The 23,261-nt window shown below is 33.0% G+C and overlaps 1 long non-coding RNA gene across 2 annotated transcripts; it reads right to left on the bottom strand.

The window, feature by feature from the left end:
- Positions 1–20,054: 20,054 nt before the first annotated feature.
- On the bottom strand, positions 20,055–22,609 carry LOC106126211 (uncharacterized). 2 transcript variants are annotated; one of them, XR_001228324.1, is made up of 3 exons: positions 22,476–22,609; positions 21,812–21,972; positions 20,055–20,271 (listed from the first exon to the last, which is right to left on the bottom strand). It is a non-coding gene; the product is annotated as an uncharacterized LOC106126211 (long non-coding RNA). The 2 variants fall into 2 exon arrangements; XR_001228325.1 differs by lacking the exon at positions 22,476–22,609 and adding an exon at positions 22,101–22,316.
- Positions 22,610–23,261: the final 652 nt, after the last annotated feature.

Below are 23,261 nucleotides of genomic sequence, written 5' to 3' on the forward strand. Positions count from 1 at the left end.
TTGCACAACTGTAGTGACTTTGTCATATATTGTCATCTCATACATTACCTTTGGAAGAAAAGAGTCAACTACATGTGTTAATACAAGTATCCGCACTGGAAACATACAGAAATGTAAACACGTTACAAACCGGTGGTGTATAAGTACATTTGCAAAAAGGCAGTCTGGCAGGTTCAAGTCTGGTTTAAAGGGCTCCGTAGACCAGGTAAACTGTACTAGGTACTTATGCCTCAAGGTAACGAATGCATTTGCGCAATGATTTTTTAATGCATTAAACCATTCCAGTTATTACTTATCTAACTGGAAAGGCTTTATTTACTAGGTTATCAGTATTAAAGCTAATCTTCGTGTTAAAGTGGAGAATGTATAATAAGGGCCGCCATACACGGACAGTCTTAAGTACTCACGAATGGTTACCTAGTAGTTGGCTTGCTGTGAGAATTTTGAGGCGACTGTAAACAGCAATCAGTCTTCAGTGAAAAAGTCCGTGTATGGCGACTTAAAGTAGTACATTCAAGATAAGGCAAATGCTCGTCCTAAAGGAGCTATCATGACACTTCATTTAAGAATAGGTTAAGTATTTTTAATGTCAGCAAGTTAGTATGAAAGGTTTGTATTTTCTTAGCATTAATTGAACATTAAGATCAAAAATCGGTTAAGAATAAAACTGCAAAATGTTTTCTTGTATCACGAAAATAACTTATTTTACTGTGGTCAAAGTGTTTAAATCCAAAATTAAATTAACATCGTTACTTAAGAAAAACATTGGTTAAACCATTCGTTCGTCTAGAATTTCCACTGTGAATTTTCCGTGACAATTGATTCGTGTGACTCTTATTATAACGATGCTACTAAAAAAATGCAAACATCTTGTTTGCTTATTGTACAAAGTTAGCCGGTTACAATCTAATATATTTGTCGTTTAAATTACATATTTTTTATATCATGCTCATGAGAAATGATTTTATTTAGAGTTACAACTTTTAAATTACCTTTTACAAAAAAAATGAATTAATAATGGGGACCTATCTTGCACGAGGTTGTTTTATGCCTCAGAGTCATTGTGTTCGTATCTACTTTCTGCTTTAGTATTAAAATCTTCCCTTAGATCAGCCCTTTAAGCGTCAGTAGCGCAGTTTTCTAGCGTAAGTATTTCGATGTATGGATGAGGGAATGTAAGGGTGAGCGAGTAGGTTGAGGACGCTCACTAAACTAGCTTAGTGATAGGTCATGTTTTAAGTGCTCTATTCAGTCTTTGTCCGATACGCTTCATTATCAGTAATTTGTTAACAATAAAATGTATTTATTCTTGTAGATAAAACTATAAAGGCATCTACTTATCTGTACTGATAGAGTTAATGCCCTTTAACCTAGAAAATTCATGGAGTTTTCCAACTGTGTAATTTCATATTTCTAATTTAAAAACAAGACTAACTGTCGTCTGCGACTCCGTCCGCGGGGTAGTAAAAAATCTTAATTAGTAGCTTATGTATTCTTTCAGACTATGTTCTACATCTAAGCCAAATTTCAGCAAGATCTGTTTACCTGTTCTGGAGATACTTTCAAGCAAACATCCATCTATCTATCCATCTAAACATTCGCATTTATAAGTACGAGTACATACGTTGTTTTGCTAATATATAGAATTTATTCATTTACCTAATTAGCAAATAACCATAGACATAACAAAGGTGAAAAAAATAATTTAACGAGCATTAATCAGCAGGGTCGAAGAATAATTACCGGTTTCCTGTCGACCTTAATTTGCTTGTTGTGACAAATTAGCATTTATTGAAAAACAAACTACAAATAATATAGATCTCTTTGGCACGAACTTTAACTCTTTCAAAAAAATTATTAAAACTTATTTCAGTATGCATAATCTATAGAATAATTACAAAGATAAAAAAAAATCTACTATTTTATAATAATTTCCGAAACCTTAAACTATTACCTAAATAAATACCTCTGTAAATGTTATGTACACCAATATTTACATATGTATAAGATCTAATACTATTCATTTGATAAGTTGTATGTGTGTTATATATATGTTGTGGTTGTGCTTAAATAAATAAATAAATAAATAAATAAATAAACAGAAAAATATAAATATACATAAATATAACTTACATAAACATGCAATGAAACAAGAAATGCATTAAAACGGCTGTGTTACATTGAAATTGAAAACTTCGTCGTTTTACAATTTCCCAAGCAATATTATTTAATGGGCAATTGTGAATTTAACTAAGTTCGCGCAATACCTTCCCTACAAGTTTATTACCTACCCATTTCGGTGAAGAAGTCGAAAACTTGTTACAGCAACGTACATAACACAATTTGCTATACAATTATATTAACCTATAAATACAAATGTTTAGATATAAGGATGGATGTTTGTTAGAAGGTGTCTCCAAAAAGGCTGAAAGAATCTTGATGAAATTTGGCACAGTCTGGAAGAAAACATGGGCTACTTATTAAGGAGTCGCGGGCGAAAACTATCTGTCCTCTTTTTATTTAATTCTTTGTAGTAAATGTGTAAGAAATAATAATCCATACTTTCTACAACATGCTATTTTGATTAAAAAAAATATGAATAACAAAAATGCACTGTATAAAGTTGATACCTGTCCGTTTTAATTGTTGTGTGGCGACAAATTTAGTCATTCTCAATTGCGCCAATTAGATGAATGCGGACCACCGACATTTCGTATTCATTTCATATTCACTTCAATTATGTATAACTTGCAACGCTCTAATTTATACGAATATATTTGTAAATGCAAGTATGAAATAATAATGAAATACTCATTATATATAACTACGTATAATTTTAAATAATAGTTTGGACTGTCGTAATATTAGTATTATATTTGTATAAATTATAATATATCATTGCAGTCAAAATCAATCATAATATAATAAAAAATCTAATTTATACGACTAATAAAAATTAAAAAAAACAATACTTATAAATTAGGGAATATAATCAGAGCTGTCAAACTGCTGAGTGCATAATTTTTACACGTGAACATTCTGCCAACGTGGCATATTGGCCAATAAGACCTTTGCCTTTTTAGTTATAAAAAAAAAGTTGTAGGGAAAGAGGATGAAAAACGAGATGTAGTGGTGAATAATGCTCAATTAAATAATATTATTATTTACACGTAATAAACGCTTTTTTTCAAGTAAACAAATAATCAGTCAAAGTAAAGTCAATATCTATTCCAAAAATATTTCTTCTAATGAGGCTCATAAATTATATGAAAACATTTTGATAATCGCCTGTCTTGGTATCAACACGCGCTAAACGCGTGCGAAGTAACAAATGACGTTTTTTGTTCTTACTCATCATATACGCATGGTTTTAATCAACATTTTTTATAAATCGTTATAAAAACTTTACATATTTTACTAAGCAATTCTAATGTTGAACAAAATGTCGTTTCTCATATTTGAAATAAAAACTCATTCGAAGGAAACAAACTCCGCACTTGTATACGCTGTGGTGATGATGAATTTATTACTAACGCACTCTGTGTTCTTAATTCCTCACTTAGGAGTTTCTTAGTTTAGATTTCTCACATCAAACCTACACTAAGCGAAACAATAATGACTCTGAGTTAAACAGTTAATGTAGACAATAACAAAGTGTACTATTTAAACAAGTTTTATGACACATCATAAAACTAGAAGAAAATTTCATGACATTTACTAAATTGAAAAATTAGCATAAACATGACAAAGTAAAGTATTTATTACAAAGTATCACGTTTTAGATGTTTCTACAAAATTATATTATAAACGTACTAAATAAAATGTAACAATGTAAAATTCTGAAACCGGATCAGTCTAGCAAATATTTTTATCGGGCCGTCGTATTCTGTTAATTAGCACAATTTAATATAAAGTGTTACTTAAGATATATCATGCTCCTAGACCGTGGAAATCAGATGACTGTTGTCACATATTGCTGGATTTTCCACGATATCTTTTAAGGTAGAGTCTATGGCAGCAGATTATCGGCAGATAGACATCTACAAGTAAAAATGTTGCGGTTTCCTTACTTACATTTAATTACCAGAGGAAGACAAGTAAAGAAATAGGATATTTTCCTTCATTCAAATCGAGACTATGTGTTCTGGCATTTATATTCATCAGACGAAACGCGGCCATGTTTCAATTTTCCACATGTTTCCTGTATGATTTTTTATAAAGGGAAGGTTTATATGCGATTTTGTGGCTTTTGAAAGTGTTTTTTAATGGATTATATATGAAGTTTTACGCTCAAGGATGTAAAACAACAATAAAGAATAGAGAATCAAAGTTTGTATGGAAATTAGAAATACGTTAGGTTTATATGTATGTAATTTTAATAGATCGTCGGTGGCTCAGTGGTCAAGCACTTGACTTGCAATCTGCAGGTCCTGGGTTCGAATCCCGCCATGTACCAATGTGTTTTTCGATTTCCGATTTACATATGTACATTTATCGTAACGTTCTTACGGTGAAGGAAAACATCGTGATACAACCTGCACATATCTGAGAAGAAATTCAAAGATATGTATGAAGTCAACCAACCCGCACTTGGCCAGCGTTGACTATGGCCTAATCACCCTTAACTTAGGGTAGGCTCCGAGCCCCTCGGTGGGGACGTATAGTGAGCTGATGATGATGATGAATTTTAATATGTTTTGTTCTTAATAATTCTTAATAATTAAAAATGCTACCAGAAATAAGTATTTCAAGCGAACGAAGTCAGGGCACAGTTAATATTATAATAAGACAATGTAGTAACTGAAAAATAAACAAAAACAGATTGTTTATCATGACTATCAACAACCTTGACTGATAATAAAACAAATGTCACACTTTTACCGTGTGCGAAACTTTGAAGATTTTCGATGATAACGAATAAAATAAACATTACGTTGATAAGAGAAAAGATATTCCTTTATTATGTATGAAAAATATCGTATGCACATAGCCATGGGAAATATCTTAATATTATTGTAAACATAACAACGGTGGATTGATAATATTATGCTTTAGAATTCAATATGATGATAGAAGTACTCAAGTACCTGCCAACTATATTTTACTAATATTATAAATGCGAATGCTCGGATGGATGTTTGTTCGATGGTATCTCCAGAACGGCTGCATGTATCTTGTTGTTAGGCATAGATGTAGAACACAGGCTGGAAGAACACATAGGCTTACAATTATGTTTTTTTTAATTCCGCGCGGAAGGTGTTTTTTGTGACAGCCAGAACGTTTTAACTATTGAATTTAGGAATATAAGGCTGGCTTTATTTCGAATAATATTATAAATATTTAAAAATAAAATAGGCTATATAAATAAAAATTTACCTCCTGGTCGTGCTTGATAATTGATACAAGTTTAGTACCTTTCAGAAATTAATTTCCGTGTGACATATATATATCGTCGTTGATCTCTTACCTTTAACTTTGTAATAAAAAAAGTCTGATGTAATAGTTTCTTATCAACGGTTACCTAAGTATCTTAAGAGTAATAAGCTGACAGCTGACATAAATGAATAGAATACTTAAAGCTGATTTCCGAACGTTAAAACCCGTTAAAGTGCATTGAATATACGCCGCTGTAAATATTTAAAATTCTTTCTTCCAAGCCAGTTATGAGCTGGTCGTCTGCCAAGTAATCTTTGCTTAAACTTGAGTAGACAGCCGCAATAGCGAACTGAAACCAGAGCATTGAATGGTCAACAGATAAATTGCTATAGATTGTGAACAATAAACATTTTATCAATGGGGTAAAAGAAACTTGAATAATTTAAAAAAAAACTTTAAAGTTATATATTTGTTTGAAAATAAAAGACTAGGCGCCAAACGGTATAAATATTATGATAAATAAAATTTAATTACGAATAATACGGAAATATGGACCGGTTTTTATATGTAGGTTTTTGGGTTAATCAGACGCGTTTGATATATGTTGCGAAATTGCTTGTATGAGCAGAAACTAAAGAATAAATCGAAGACAAATCTCAACATTAATTACTTGATGTCATATTTCAATGGCAGGGCAGGAGACTGTGCAACACGCAAATAACTTTAGGCCGCCTAAATATTTGAAAAGAGAAATACCATGACACGTCGTGATGATCGCGTATGTCCCGTAAACATGTATACAAAAAAGTATAGTAGTCTTTCTCATTGTCTTTGAAAAACCGGAGATAACTATACGGTTTCTTGCATATGTTTCCGCTATGGAAACTCATAGTAAATAGATCGCTTTTATAGTGAAACACATTCGGAATGCAAATTATCACAAGGTCACGTGTTTACTACGAACACTTCATACATCATAATAACATATCCCATCGGATATATGAGTTTACATATATATCATATTCATATTAATACTAGCTGTCGCCCGCGACTCCGTCCGCGTGGATATATATAATATAAAAACTTAAATAGTGTAGCCTACGTGTTCTTTCAGACTATGTTCTATACGTATGCCAAATTTAATCGAGATCCATTCAGCCGTTCTAGAGATATCTTCAAACACCCATCCATCCACAAAACATCCATTTAAACATTCGCATTTATAACATAATTAAGTTAAATAAAAAGCAGCTCTTCAAGGAATAAATTCGAATGAATAAATAGTATCCTATGTTCGTCATCTGGCTCTAAGCTACCTCCTCACCAATTTTCAGCAATATCGGTAAAGCCGTTCTTGAGTTATAAATAGTGTAACTAACACGACTTTCTTTTATACATATATAGATTATAAATGTGAATGTTTAGATGGATGGAGAGATAGATGTTTGTTGAAGGTATCTCTGCAACGGCTCAGCGGATCTTGCTGAAATTTGACATAGATGTAGAACATAGTCTGGAAGAACACATAACCTACTAATGATATTGTTTAAGTCCGCGCTATAGGCGTTGCGGGCGACATTAAATAAATCCAATATATCTTGCTGCAATTTAACATAATCTTTATCAATCTAACAAGGAGTATTTTATGTAAAACATCAATAAATGTGTTCCAGATATGAAATCAAATAGATAGTGAGAACTGCACGCGAGTTTCACAACTTTTATCTATATCAAACTCTTACAATGTGATGGATAAAAAACTTAAACTGTACAAAATAATTGTCACAGGAAATGTATTCAACATTATTCCATTGAGCAGAAATTAGGTCAGGTCACACAATGATCGTGTAAGCGCAATTATTGTAATTTGAACTTTAAAACAATGGTAGTAAAAGTGCAATTTAATTATGCCTATGATTCGGTAAAACCAAACAGTTGGTAATTGGCGATTATACTGAAAGGTACGCGGGATGATTATACTAAATTGTTAATGAAGTAACTTGCATTGCACGTGTTGGTCATAATTTGCAAATATTAAGCATATAGTTACTCTTATAAACAAGACGTACACTTTAATTGAACTTAAGAAGAGGTTTTGATCTACTTTTTTTAATTCGATTGTATGTTTTTAGGGTTCCTTTAATGGAAAATACGGAACCCTTATGGGATCACTTTATATCCGTCCGTCTGTCTGTCATGACCCTTTTTCTCAGGAACAAGCTGGAATTTATGTAAAATACTCAGTTCTGCTGTCCTTTGATGCTGTGAAGAAATAAAACTTCTAAGCCAATGCAATATAAAGATACAACCGTTTATTTATGTGTGCTATCTTTTTCTCTGAGCTGGCCAGTATCCGCAATCCTATATGACCGGTATATATCTCTTATGTCACTAATTAAAGTAAATCTTTAGATATAGTCTGAGTTGACTGTGGCCAGATAAAAAATGCTCGTTAAAAGCCTATTCCGACTTTTGAAATGACCGATATGAAGGATTAATGAGTTGTGACCCCGCCGTGTGAGTTCTAACCAGTTCACGACACGCGTACATCATTTATTTTACTTCATTATCACAAAGTGCGTCACATTTTACAACATTCTTAATTAATATTATCTTAGACTTACGTATTACCGTATATCCTGGGGTGAGCGCGATAGTGTTCCACACGACATCGTGCTATACTAATCACAGTTTACTGAATATCTCAAAAAGTTTCTATTAATTAACATGCTAAAAAAATCCACAGGTCCGTGTCTGCATCGGAAGCATCGAATAGTACGGATTATTTATTATAGTGCGTCCAGTGTATTAGCAGCAATCGGATTGCTGATGCCGGCTCCATTCGGATTTTCTTAATGATATTATGTAAGACACGGACGGTGCAATGTGTCCGATCCGTCCTATATCGACCTAACGCTTAACAAGGAGATGGGAGTACGCAGTGTGAATCACCCAGATGGACCAGTTTATGAAAAAAAGGCATTGATTGAGTGGCATGATACAAGCAGACCAAAAGATAATCTCTCTGTCTATATTCTTTAAAATGTAGCGTTTCTGAGGTGTGCCTTTGTTCATTTATTGTTATTTATCATATCCACTAAATATTTATTTTGTATTTGTAAAATTAAAATTTGGGTAAGTATAAGATATGAGAGTTTTTCCTCGTATCAAATAACCGTGACAACAGCTGTTAAGGCGGTTCACCTTCAACTTGAAAACCTTGGATTAAATGTAAAACCCGCTACACACCTTTAGTTTAATTGAGACTGTGCTGTTAAAACTTAAGATGTGTTGCTGGCTTTACGCATCAATAGCTCTTAAAGTTATAATCATGTTTTATTGAACAAAAATAAGAAAGATTGATGAAAAGAATCTTAGTCTGCTGATATATGCTGCAATATATTGTCATCCCTTCTTTTTCTTTTGACAATAAAGAGACTACAATATGTATTAAAATAACATAAATACATGGGTCAATTCACAACTTCATTTAAGTTATGGTATTGGGAAGCGATAAGACTTTAGCATCGTTTGGCCGAACGTTCGATAACATGGCTCATGGTCAATGAACCTCAGCTTATTCTGTTTATATGTTTAGAGTTCGGATTTGAACGTCCGAATGAACGCATATTTCCAAATGAACATGACGTTCAAAAATCACAAGAAATTCTCAAGACAGCATAAACATCCGCAATTGTCAGGTATTATAAGATTCATACTTTATACCAGCTCGCCGGATGCGAGCTCGCTTGTATGGGTTGGTGTCACTATAGGTAAAAAAAAAGTGCGCCGAATTGTGCCTTGACCCTGAGTATTTTGTTACGACACATAAAATTGTGTTCTACGTACCGCCCCGTATGCAAGCGGTCATAAAGTTTGGATGGAACTATAAAATTATTATTCAAGTAGCTTAGTGTTTAAATGTTAATAACACTAAAAACCTGCATTTGTTACCAAGCCCACGAACGCCCTTGTCCGGTCATTGTATCATGTGATTCAAAATAAACCGGTATAAGTGTTAAAAACTTTTCCTACGTGTTCAGTATTATATACTAATCTTATTTATGTATCACCTTTAAGACATAAACATTCGTTACTAACGAAGAGATATCTTTTTATCAACAAATACTGATAGTATTAAATAGATAAATAGATATATTTCTTTCGTTATGGCTTAATTCAGACTGATTATTAATCTTATACCAAAGTGAAGATGTTCCATTTTTGCCCGACTGTATCTACAAGGTGAGATGGGATGGGAAGAGAAGAGGACCAGAATTAGGTCACTGGCAACACAATTTATAGAAGAAATTGATGAGGACGTTATCTGTCTAGTTTACCCTAACGAAATGTTCTTTTAATTTAAATTAACAATTAATTTTAAATATATTTACAACAAATAAATATAAAAATATTTTTATTTAATGTAATTAAATAATTATAATGAATAATATTCGTCAATTAATTTAATAAAACGTTTTCCTTAATAATAAGAAAAACATCGTTGTATTATCGTGAACGTGACTTTAAATATATGTATTTTTTTGAAAAGTTGATTTAACGTGTGTTGTAAATATACCAGGATAAATTATAATCACAAATTATTATAATTTTTATTATAACAAATTGATTCTTTGTTTTAAACCTCTTATAAATCCTCAAATTAACGCCCCCAATTACAGCCAGATCTCCTGAGGACGATAGGGGGAATAGGAGGTTCATCTGGACGACTTTACGGTACGCTGGATTAAAAGAAACAATAAAATAATATAGCCATATATCCAAGCAGTTTACGGTGTTTTATTTTCCAATTGCTGTGTGAATGATGCACATAGCATGATATACGACAATTGATCGTTCAGAGTCCCCGCAAACTAGACACTTACGTGCACATTATTAGAGCTACGGTGCTTAAACAACTTGATACTTTAGCCAACAATAGACGATCGTATTGAACTATGTAACGTTAACATAACTTGATAAGCAAGGGATTGTTGCAAGCATTATTTCCTTTTAGACTATGGAAATATCTGACAACAAAGTATATTGTCATATATTGGTCTTGTGTTTTTAATAAACATTTAATGACTCTGTTCACGGCTTAAAGATTTGAAAATAGCGGTTGGATTAAGATATATTTTGAAATAATATATTATAAAATAAAAAGGGAAAATGAAAATATAAAATAGAATAATGAAATGAAAAAACTGATATTTTAAATAGACAGAGAAAGGAAGAAAAAATATAATATGTTCCAAATACAAAAATATAAAATTATGAGTAAAAAACGTATAAAAAGGGTTCGTATCTGTCGGCAACACGGCTGTTATATTTATTAAAAAAAAGATTTAATTTAAATTCTGAACACATAGACTCACATTTTAGTTTTATATAAGTACTTATGTCGATTAGATTTTAAATTTAGGACCCCCGTTACGGGCCATTCAGCTGTACTCAGGTCAATCACATTTTAAGATTATATATTTCGTTTTTTATTATTCATATTATCTTTCTTTTGAATGTTTGCGCATTTGTTTTTGACAATTTTAACCGAATTATGAAGGTTATCGTTGTTTATCGAAGAGGTTAGAGGTTTAGAACCTAAGTGCGTGCGTTTTACCAACAGTTAAAAAGTTTTTACTTTTATTTTTACAATTTAAAAAATTCCCTAATACCCTTGTCACCCTATATCCCGCTAGCTTAAACCACTTATGGAATTCTAGGACAGAATTTATAAGTAATTTATAAATTGAGCGTACAGCTTACTACTACATTGGCTGATAATTAAAAAAAACCTAAAAATTCAACAACTTTACCATATTTATAATTCATATCAATCCGGGGAAGAATACGTCTCGAAATATCTTTCACTTCAAAATCAGTGGAAACGTTCAGTAAAGCTGTACCCAACAAAATGAACAGTCAGTCAGGCAAAAATATAAGGAATACTATTTTGGAGCGAAACAATAGATTTCCACTGCAGAGGCACTGGTATTAAAACATATTTTCATTGCGATCATTCTCTTTGACAAGACAAGGACAGCAATATGTGGAATTATAAGTGTTACGGCAGTGGAGTTCCATAGTATTGCCGGCTTTAAACACGTGCTGTGAGCGTGAACAGTATTTACTCATCGCGCGAACTTTTGTTTGTTGATAAAGCGATCAGCGCAAGATATACAACACTCTTGCTATTGACCCCTGCACGAATCCTGACAGCTGTATCTCTTTACCATATCTGTGTGACGCAACAACTCGATATGCTTTATACACTTTAGAACGGACAAACAAAATAAATTTCTATCATATCTAATTATTGGCTTGGAATGGTTCGTTACACTACTCTATAATAAATAAAAAATACACACTAATTTATACCCTCCTTCTTTTTGAAGTCGGTTAAAACACGATCAATAAGCCGTGATGATATTGCAAATTATTATTATAAAAAACATACAACTTTTTGTTGTTTGCACTGGCTTTTTGCATTTAATAAAAAAGCCGTTGCCTAAACATGACAGACACGTTATAAAAATCTCAGGAATAATACAACTTTAAATCAGACAAACCATAAACATATAAAACATCGCTGGCCATTCAAATTTTCCGATGTCTAAAATTACACAAATCTTAAAATAAATCCGACTAAAACCAGATTTCTGGCAACCCTAACAATCACGCACTAAACACGTTTCGTGTAATTTTCCGCATGGAGTTCTTTATTATCGTGCAAGTTTCGGTTGTCAACTCAAACATAATCTCAAAAACATTTACTGTATCGCTATGCTAAAACTGTACGAACAGACATGCAGTCTATTTCGGTTCCTCTTGCCTCCACGACTATACTAGACATCTCTATACTGATAATTCTTAACGTACACTAAAATATACAAGTTAGTATAATATTTTATTATTATTTATAAAAAAAAAACATTTCTAAAAGAATTAAAAAAATTGTTTACGTATTGATTTTCAATGAACACCATAGACAATATAAAGTATAGAGTAAATTGTGTTGAAGGTCCAAAGAGAATATTAGAAAGAAAGGAATGAATTTAGATAGGATGGATGATAATAATGTAAGAAAAAGCAGTACAATACTGTACTAAACGTCCGTAGTAAAAAAGGCAGATGACCTTGAGATTGCTCAGTACGTACTTAGCAGACGTATCTACAATTTCAACAATTAATGGACTATAACTAAAGTACCATAAATGTAAACTACGATATACAATTCCACGAACTCAGCGATCCTGGTCGATTTTTTTTTAGATCATAAGGTGGCAAACGAGCGAGCGGCCACCTGAAATCGCTAATATAGCGAAGTGACCGTTGCCCATATAGACATACGCAGTTGCATAGGCGTTGCCTACCTTTAATCGACGGATGAGATTCATGCACAGAAAGAAAATATATTCCCTTTCCATGCATCCTCTCATCAAGAAAGTCCACTTCCACTTCCCATCCTTTCCTTATAAGAAAAAAGGTGGGAAGGGAAAGAGGACTAAATTAGCCCTCCGGGACGCACACTCATCAGACGAAACGCGAAATTGCTTCCACTTCACGCCTGTCTTCTATGTAGTCTATTATATGTTAAAGCGGGCTCTACCACTGTTTAATTACGATATGAACTGAATAATACGATTGGTACAGTTTCAATAGTTCTCAATTGTTTGAAGTTCAAATCAAAACTATTACAAAATATATGATTCAGCTCGTATAAACGTTCCTATCGAGTAGCTCTGAGCCTACCCTAAGTTAGGATGACTAGGCCTTAGTCAACCACGCGCTGGTCGGGTATGGATTGATTGAATGCATCTTAGAATTTCTCTACAATATTTCATTGTATCACAACGTTATTCTTCATTGTAACGTCATGAAATTAAATTTGAAAATCATAAAACAGATTTGTATATCACGGTGATCGAACCCGGATCCTAGGTAACAAGCCCGATTCTTAACCACTGAGCCACCGACGCTCAAATATATATAGACTAGATAAACTCTTTTGTTTTGCTTTTGAGACAACTTGTTTATCTTAGTATGCAATTAGCGACGAAATTACAGCAGACTGTAAAAATTGCAAATGAAGTAATCGTCACGGGGGTCATCAATACGACGATCGTTTCGTGCGTCACAATTTCAACCGTAAACAAGCTCGATAACCGAATAATTATAAACAACTCTTTTTTTTCTTCATTACCGTCTTGACAATTGAGTTGACCTTGGTGATAAATAAATAAAAAAATTATAAATGTCACAATAAATAAATCACATTTATAAAAATATCATCCAACTGGTCAAAGTTGATGTGAAAGAAATTTTTGGCATTATTTCTTTTTTGAATTTTTGAAATTGGAACTGTTTTAAGATAAAAATATTGTAAGTACGCCGTCGGTTAACTTTATTTAATCCTCGATTTGGTTTGTGAGATGGCGAAAAAAAGTCCAATCCGTCCAATTTTTTGCGCCAATGTATTTAAAAAAAACAAAGAACAAATTTTAAACCTGATGATTTTCGTTGCTCATAATTTACTGACAAGATTCATATTCTTATTATGACTTAAAATGATTTAAATTTGAAAATAAGTTTTTATCAATTGCATTGTTTCAAGAGAACCATAACATTTTTTGCTTTATAGTTATCTCACGTAAAAACTAAATCGTGTATACATGTGGGAAAAAAACAAATAATGCTAAAGTTTAATCGATGAATAATTCTTCACGTGTAACAAAGAGCTAATAAAAGTATACAGTTTTATTCCGTTCTTTGCACTGAGAAAAGCATTTCTGGAGAGATGCCAAAGACACTAAATAAATGGTTTTGTTCAAATTATATTTTTATTTATTTTATTTATTTCGCTAATCGTAAACCACAGTTGGACTTTTTAAAATTTGTGCAGCGGGCGTAAAACACACCAAAAATCTCACACTAATCTTACTATTATTAGAAATGCGAAAGTTTTGATATTTGGACGTTTATTTGAAGATATCTCCGGAACGATACAACGGATCTTGGTGAAATTTGGCATAGATATAGAACATATCCCGGAAGAACACATAGGCTACTAATGATTTTTTTTTTAAGTTGCGGGCGACGGCTAGTTTTTTCAGAATTGACGATGATGTTAGGATTAATTTCCACAAATATTTTTTATTATAGTAATATCATTTTATGCGACCCGAGTTTCTGGAATTAATTTAAAAATAGTTTTTATCTTAAATAATTATTTGCTTTCATAAAACATATATAGTTATGTTACACAATTATAAACGTGTTGATACTAAGATAATAGTGTCAATCAAACACTTTATACAAGATATAAAATAAGTATCATTCACTTCAATGTTGTATCCAATGTAATTAATAGTACTCAATTATTGTATACTAGTTGTTGCTCGCGACTCCGTCCGCGAGACATTGAAAAAATTTAATTGTTGACCTGTTCTTCCAGATTGTAATCTACGTTCCATATCTTAGTAAGACGATATGACGTTTGACTTGACTGAAATTCAAATGAGCAGTATTAGAAAAAAATCAGATGTATTTAGCTGGAATGTTTACGTCGTCTTATATTCTTAAGATAGAGCTAGTGTTTATCTTACTAGTCTTACTAATATTTTAAATGTGAATGTTTAGATAGGTGGATGGATGGATGTATGGATGTTTGTTTGAAGGTATCATCGGAACGCCTCAAAGGATCTCGTTAAAATTTAGCATAGACGTAGAACATAGTCTGAAAGACGGTGTCGCGGGCGACAGCTAGTAAGTCTATATAGTTGAGTGTAAGTATATTCTATGTTTCGTAATTTGTTTATTAACGCCCAAGAAAAACATAAAATGATAACATCGTCGAATTCAAAGGGCGAGTGATCGAGGCCGGCAATGTTTGTTTATCGTAGGGCCTTGATTACTCGACGTTCTAATTGAGACCAGGGTTTTCCGAGAACGCCAAGATAACTGTCAATTATTTCATTCCTAATACTAGTTAGGGCATACGACTTGGCACATGCTTTTTAAAAACACACTCATTAGACGAAACGCAGAATTGCTTCCACTTCACGCCTGTCTTATGTGTGGTCGTGGTATTTCACCGGACGAGCCGGGCCAATTCGTGCGAAAATGTTAAAGCGGGCTCTACCACTGTTTGTCCTGATCCAGTTGACAACACGAAGAACAAACTAGCGTTTTTTTTTCATATATATAAATTAATAAATTCAGCTGACACAAATAATTATCACCTAATTTTTATTACTTATTTAAGTTTTATTATAGTTAGTAAAAATATAATTTTTATTTTTATTTTATTTATTTAATAAAAAATGATCTGATATATTTTTGCAGTCGCTCCTTTCACGCGCTGTAGATAACAATAAACCGGATAAAGGCGCAAATAATAGTTGCCATTTGCTTATTTACTCTGTTCATATTGTCTGTTATTAGTGTGTAATGCAAATAGCATTTTCCATACAAAGACTCATTTGTCCTACAAGATAATCATATATTTGTGACGTCACAATTACATAATACAACATACAAATAAATTCAAAGCACCGTATGCATTAATCTAATCGTTAAAGTTACGGACTGCATTGGTTGAAGTTCGAATCCGCTATTCGACTAATTTACTTGCAATTTCATAGAAGTTCTTAATAAAGAAAGGTTTTACTGTCGTTGTACAAAACAAAAAGCAACAGAGATAACAGAGGTTTTGTTATATCAGTAACCAATAACAAAGTAACAAGGCAGTTGTACAACAAATAGCATGGTATACTACTAGTAGCGCCATCTGTTACAAAATTATGAATACTGTCCCTATTTAAAAATTAAAAAGTTGGTTATATTTTCTTTATTGACTTACATAGGTCTTTTTTTAATATAATTAACTGTTTTACAAGCCGTAATATAAAAAATATAATCGTTTAAAATAACTCAAGGTACACACGACAAGGAAAATAAGAAAGTATGTCAAAGACAACAGCTCTTTAGCAATAAACGGACAGAAACCACAGAAATTTAGAGAATGAAATATAGCAAGATCCTGACACATCCCTGTATCCAGAAATGGATACTTTTGATTGAAATTGTTACTATGAACATCCTCTTCCATCCAGCGCCCTTATCCCGACGAAATAAGTTTGTCACACTACAATAGCGATCCAACTTCGCACGGATAGCGACTTATAGCGCCATCTATTGGAAACTCATGTAACTTATGTAAATATTATTTAAATATTTCAATTTGCATTTAAATAAACTTTGATTATCAACGAAACTAAGCTTACAAAAGTGAAAAATAAAGGCCTATTAGTTATTAAGAACCTTTTTTTCTGAAGGGTCTCTAAAATGTAACAAGATGAATAATTACAGTCAGATAGAGGCATTAATTTTTATTTATTTAAGCCAATGCATTCTAATATATGAGTAAACATGATAACAATATAATAGACGTTTAATGTCGCAATTAAGAGATCAATTACATGAAATGAACCAAACGTATACAAAGCTATGCAAATAAAGATAAATTCAATTTTGTTATTATTTATCTGGTATTGTATTATGAATAGTTACATGTCGGTCATGGTCAGAAAATTATTATTATATTTTCCTCTAAAAAGTCATGAATCATTTCTTGGAAATTGCAAGAGAAAGATAATAGCGTGACGTCATCAATTTAACAAGATTTTACATATTGTTTATCTGTATTCTGTATAACAGTGAATATGTTTTTTTTTAAAGTGCTGTTACAGAAGGCCACGGCTAGAGACATAAATAAATTATGAGTGTCATTAATGTACTGTCGTTTCTGTAATCAAATGAAATTGTCAGTAATTACGACAATTTGTGCAATTTTCCTGCAACATTTTAATCTATGCATGTAACATGGTCATAGAGCAAGGAAATGGATAGATTATATGAACAATACGCGTAAGAACGGAATAGAGAACAGCTGATAGAAAATATTTTGAAATATTTTTTTTAGTATATGATTGGACGAATTTAAATAATAGCAATTGAAACAAGAAATCAAATGAATAAAAAATTATCAAATAAAGGTGTAGGTAGATTTACGTAACAGTGTTCAGTCAGGAAAATGAAAGCATCAAATATGTATGGCCGCCTCTTAGCCTGTCTGCTGTCTATCTTATATACAATTCAGATCCGGCAAAGAGCTGCAGAATGGAGCGATACTGAATATATTTACTTATTCATGTACGTTAGAACATTGATTTAACTCTAATGGCTTTTTAATCAATCGTTTTAGCGTTGATTTTATAAGTGTTTTGTTACATTGTTGTGATCGAAAGTTTAATGAAGGTATAAAGAGTTATGTGTCATTCGTAAATCGAGTATAAATGTTTTCATATATCTTGGCGAGTTCATACGGTATAGGGGGATGCGGGGAGGGCACTGCGTAGTGCGCCGATGACCTTGGGCTGCGAGATATTTGAAAATACTAATAAGTACCCAAGCATATTATAATATCAATCGTATCCCAGAGACTTAGACATATGTTACGTGTTTCAATTTTACCTATAATACACCTTCGCATTTGCAACATTTTTACATTTTCACATCACATATCACAAATATATGATAAAACAGAGCTGACATGTTCTTATATATTTTCACAGGATGCGTGGACTTTGCCTCCGGATGCATATATTGAATATTGTAAACGATAGGATGAACGCATCGCATTTGCAAGAGATCGCGAATTATTCATATGCGGCCTGGAATCATAATTAACTTCATTCGTCATAACATCGAATGTTGACGCAGTATGGTGCGTCAAGCGATTTAAAATTATGCAATGTCGCAAATTTATTCCAAGTAGCGTTCGCTCATTGGTCGATATTTAACCATAGTCCATATTTATTTTTAGACTAAATTTGAATTTGAATTGAATTTCTTATTCACAGGAACTTTAACAATGTATTTCATGCCCATCCGTTCGAGTAATTTCCTTAAAAAGTTGTTCAACGTTTCGTTACGTTTTAACGAATTAAAATAACGATACTGTCACTACTAACTAAGCATATTGTGCAATATATAATAAGAATGATGACCCGATCGACTTACCGATCAATCTGTCACAAGAATTTTTCCCATCAGTCCAATTATTCGAAAGGCCTATCGGTCCAAAGGGAAACACCCAAATAAAGCTATTTAAAGATCAAGGACAAAGACTATGGCGCAGGAAGAATTGAATTTTGATAATAGATGGCGTACCCAAATGAGTTCAATATCATATTCATTATTACATCAAATTATTATTAATAATTTTCTAAGTTAAGAAGACAAACATACAAATCATAAATTTATTGCTTATATTAAAAATATAAATATACGGGTTATAAGCGAATTTATTTTGTACTATCTGTGGCATCGCATCCGTCTGCGCCGAATTAAAAATAAACTTAAAAAATAGCCTATGTTTTCTTCCAGACTACCTTCAAACAAACATCCATCCATCTAAATTTATAATATTAGTAAGATAGAGCGAAGGTGGCTCAGGGGTCAAGCACTTGACTTGCAATCTGCAGGTCCTGGGTTCGAATCCCGCCATGTACCAACATGTTTTACGATTTCCGATTTACATATGTACATTTATCCGACGTTCTTACGGTGAAGGAAAACATCGTGACTGCACATATCTGAGAAGAAATTCAAAGAGATGTGTGAAGTCAACCAACCCGCACCTGGCCAACGTGGTTGACTATGGCCTAGTCACCCTTAACTTAGAGTAGGCTCCGAGCCCCTCGGTGGGGACTATATTTTTTTTTCGAATTATTCCTTGGAGTGCTTTTTATTTAACTTACTAATATTATAAATGCGAATGTTTAGATGGATGTGATGTGGATGGATGGGTGGGCTACACTAATTAAGTTTATTTATATATCCACGCGGACGGAGTCGCGGGCGACAGTTAGTCGTAAATACTTAAACATTGTTTTGTGTTTATCGCCTTTACAAAAGAAACAATTGAAAAACGTAGTTAATGTTTGTAGTAAAATATTATCGTTTATTTTTCATGATTCTTTTGTGTATGCAATACACGTACGAATGCTTAAAAACTAATCATTTTTTTATGTTCATACATCAATATTTTATTTGTAGTAAGAAGTTATAAACCTTCAGTTATACTGCATGTTGAATTTTTACTCTGCCTTATCTTACTAATATTATAAATGCGGATGGACGGATGGATATTTGTTAGAAGATATCTCCAGAACAGCTGCACGGATCTCTCTGTAATTTGGCATACATGTTGAACATGGTCTGTAAGAACACATAGGATACTAATTAAGTTTTTCTTTTTAATTCAGTGCAGACGGACTTCAGGTTGACAGCTAGTATGTTTATAAATAGAAGTAAAATACACCAGATTGGAAAGCAAGCCTCAAACAACGAGTACAAAATAAATAGCAAAAAACTGTGAGCTGTAGTTCTTTGACGGACCGCAATTCCCGACGGACGAAACATATAAAAGAGTTCAATCCTCATTCTCGTTCAATATCTGAGATTGGAAAAACCACTTAAATTTACTAGATAAAACTCCACTTTCCTTTCATTTTGAACACAAAAGGGTGGAAATCTTGAAGGCTTGGTGAAGGAAGAAAAAAAAGAAGAGCTCGGTTTTAACTTTAAAGACTACTTTCTTTTGTAAAAAAAGTTTTTATTTTGTTGTAATAGATATTAAATTAGCGTTAAAGGGCTTACAATGCCTTGCGGGTTCAATACAATAATGGGTTCAGGGCACTGTTGGGGTTGCCGCGCTTCTGCAGCGCGTCTGGGATGTTTGCTGATGCTGGTGTTGACGGCTTCGCCGCATGGTTCAGAAAAAGAGCAGCATCTCTGATGCGGCGGGTGGGGAACAGCGCCAACAGCTACCTGCAACTCATTGTTGATAGAGTGGGATTGGACTGTCCACTGCTGGCCATGTGGACACGTCTACATGTACCATGAAGAATTTTATGTTTTATTTTTGTGCTAGCATTTAAATTTGTATTTTTTGTTTTGTATGGACCATGTGTCTGAATAAAAGATTATTATTATTAAATAGTGGACAAGAAAAGAATTATAATATAATATAATATAATGATAATAACTGAGATAGCATTGTTTACAAACATCAGGACAGTACAAGGTACACGTCGAGTTTTTCCTATTTTATAATTGTGTATAATTTGTCACGTATGTGATGACTACGTAGCATACAAAGTACTGATCTAAGCCTATCTTGTATTCATTGGTAATTATAGAAGCGGCACACGCCTCATATATCAGTGGCATACCTTGAGGAAGACAGGAGATTAAGGAGTATTATATTTATTGTCGGTGGCTCAGGGGTTTCAGCATTTGACTTGTAACCTGCTTTCCTGGGTTCGAAACCCGCCATGTACCAATGTGTTTTTTTGATTTTCGATTTACATATGTACATTTATCCGACGTTCTTACGGTGAAGGAAAACATCGTGATGCAACCTGCACATATCTGCGAAGAAATTCAAAGATATGTGTGAAGTCAACCAACCCACACTTGGCCAGCGTAGTTGACTATGGCTTAGTCACCCCTAGCTTAGGGTAGGCTTCAAGCCCCTCGGTGGAGATGTACAGTGAGCTAATGATGATGATATTTATGTGTAGTGTAATAAAGCCGAGTTTGACAATACTAATCCCTTAGCCATTCCTATTCTGTCGACCTGCGTCCTGGGTCTATCGGCAAAGGAAATATTATAGATCATATTTGGAACATTCATTTTGCACTATTATATTCCTTTAATAGTACAGTCAGCTGCGTAAATATGTACACACTAGCTGTCTAAAAATATATGTTGGCCGATTCTCAGACCTACTCAATATGCTCACAAAATTTCATGAGAATCGGTCAAGCCGTTTCGGAGGAGAATGGGAACGAAAATTGTGACACGAGAATTTTATATATAAGATTTATAAAACTTGAGAAACTTTTATAGAAAGTCGGTATAAAAAATACTTATGCAAGTATTCGTCAAGATCAGACTCATACGATCTCACTAATATAAACCAAAAAAAATAATCTATTAAATAATGTTATTGATTTTGCCTCAGTACTTATCAAGATTATATAGAATGATACATAAGCAGTGCGGACCGATTTCCAATCAGGGCAGCTAACTTTTAAGAAATGGTACAGTACTTAAAAATCCAGTCTTTACAGGACGAAGAACAAAAACAACAAATTAGTGACTTATTTACAAAAGCTATGCTTTGATCCTCGATAAGATCCATCGTAAGATAACGATGTCAAAACTTTAGCCCGCAATATGGAAAGCCATAAATTTTTGGTCGAACCCATAGGTGGCAACCCTAACCATCTCTGACTTAAAAAGGATGCACAGAATGAGGTTATCTAGCCCCAGTAACGGATGCCGACGCTCTTCAACACTCACCGATGTCACCGTCAAGGCTACCTGTCCCTCCTCCCCTTCAATTATCCATTTACTAAATAAATCCGATCTCAACAAGCTCCCCGCCGGACATGTTGAACAATTTTGTTTACATCTACACATCAAAACTCATCTTGGCAGGCACCCAGCAACGCAAGACAAGCCTAGAAAAAGAAATAAAATAATTACATACTCTTATAGTCTTCTTTTAAGTAGGCAATGGTCCCCCACTACTCTTGAATTAAAAAATTGATGAAAGTATCTTATGTGTTACTCTAGAGTTTTTCTATACCTGTGCCAAATTTTAATAAGATGTATTGAACTATTGCTGTAAATATGTGAATGAAAATTATCTTCCGGAAACTGAACACATTTTTGGGGTTATAAGTAGCTTATCAGTTCTTCCAGACTGTGCTCTACATCTATACCAATTTCCATCAAAGATTCATGCAACCAACATCATTCCATTCATCTCTACTTGTTATAATTTGCATCTATTAGTCCACTTCTAAACCCATATAATAGAATAAACAATAATATCTAAAAAATCTTTTTAAGCCAACTCCTTTTTTGTAATTCATTTTTAAATTGTTAACCACTTTTTGCAATTTGACTTTACCTCGTTGTTCTATAAGCCAAATCTAGTCATTTGACAAAAAAAAATCACCTTTTACACTGACTGTTATTGTTGGTAGGTTCGGGAAAAAAAGACGCCATTTCGTAATAGCAGGCACCTCGGATTTTTTCTTATAAGCCATTTTCTATGTTTTAATAAGGATCTTACAATAATAACCATCAATCGCATGTTGGCTTCATCACCCTCATGATTCTGATACTAAAACTCGAATTAAAACATTAAACCGTCACATATATATTTTTCTGGAATTTCATAATTATAAGAATGGCAACATTATTTCGGGTAGCTGCCAAATGACACTGTCAAGATGACATTGTTAGTTCATGACATGATATTGTTTTCCGATTGACATAAGACCTGTGTGAAACTCATAGATATCATATAACAATAAATAAATAAATAAAATTAATATATATTTATATTTGTCATGGCTGAGTAGATAGATAGAATATATATTTAAACTAAGACATAAGCTAATAATTTATACTATATCAAATAAACTATATACTAAAACTAAATAACATAAAAAAGGACCCCAAATCGCTGCGCTCGCAGGGTAGGGTTTCCAAGAGGCTGGCGGCATTTCCCCGTTGAATGGCCTATAACAATTAGATAGGAGATTCTCTTTGAAATTATTGCCTTTTCGTACCCACTTGAACAAACCGGTCTTGTATCTGTAACTTTGAAAAAAAAACGTATGTTGTTTAAGTGTTTTATATCCATCCAGTGGTTTTTGTGTTTTTGAAAGACATGACTAGTGTTGTCACTTTGCTTTGAAAGTTTGCGCTGAATCCAACAAAACACCTAAAAGATATC

This window comes from Papilio xuthus, unplaced genomic scaffold, assembly GCF_000836235.2.
Source record: "Papilio xuthus unplaced genomic scaffold, Pxut_1.1 DF825017.1, whole genome shotgun sequence".
Lineage (NCBI taxonomy): Eukaryota > Metazoa > Arthropoda > Insecta > Lepidoptera > Papilionidae > Papilio > Papilio xuthus.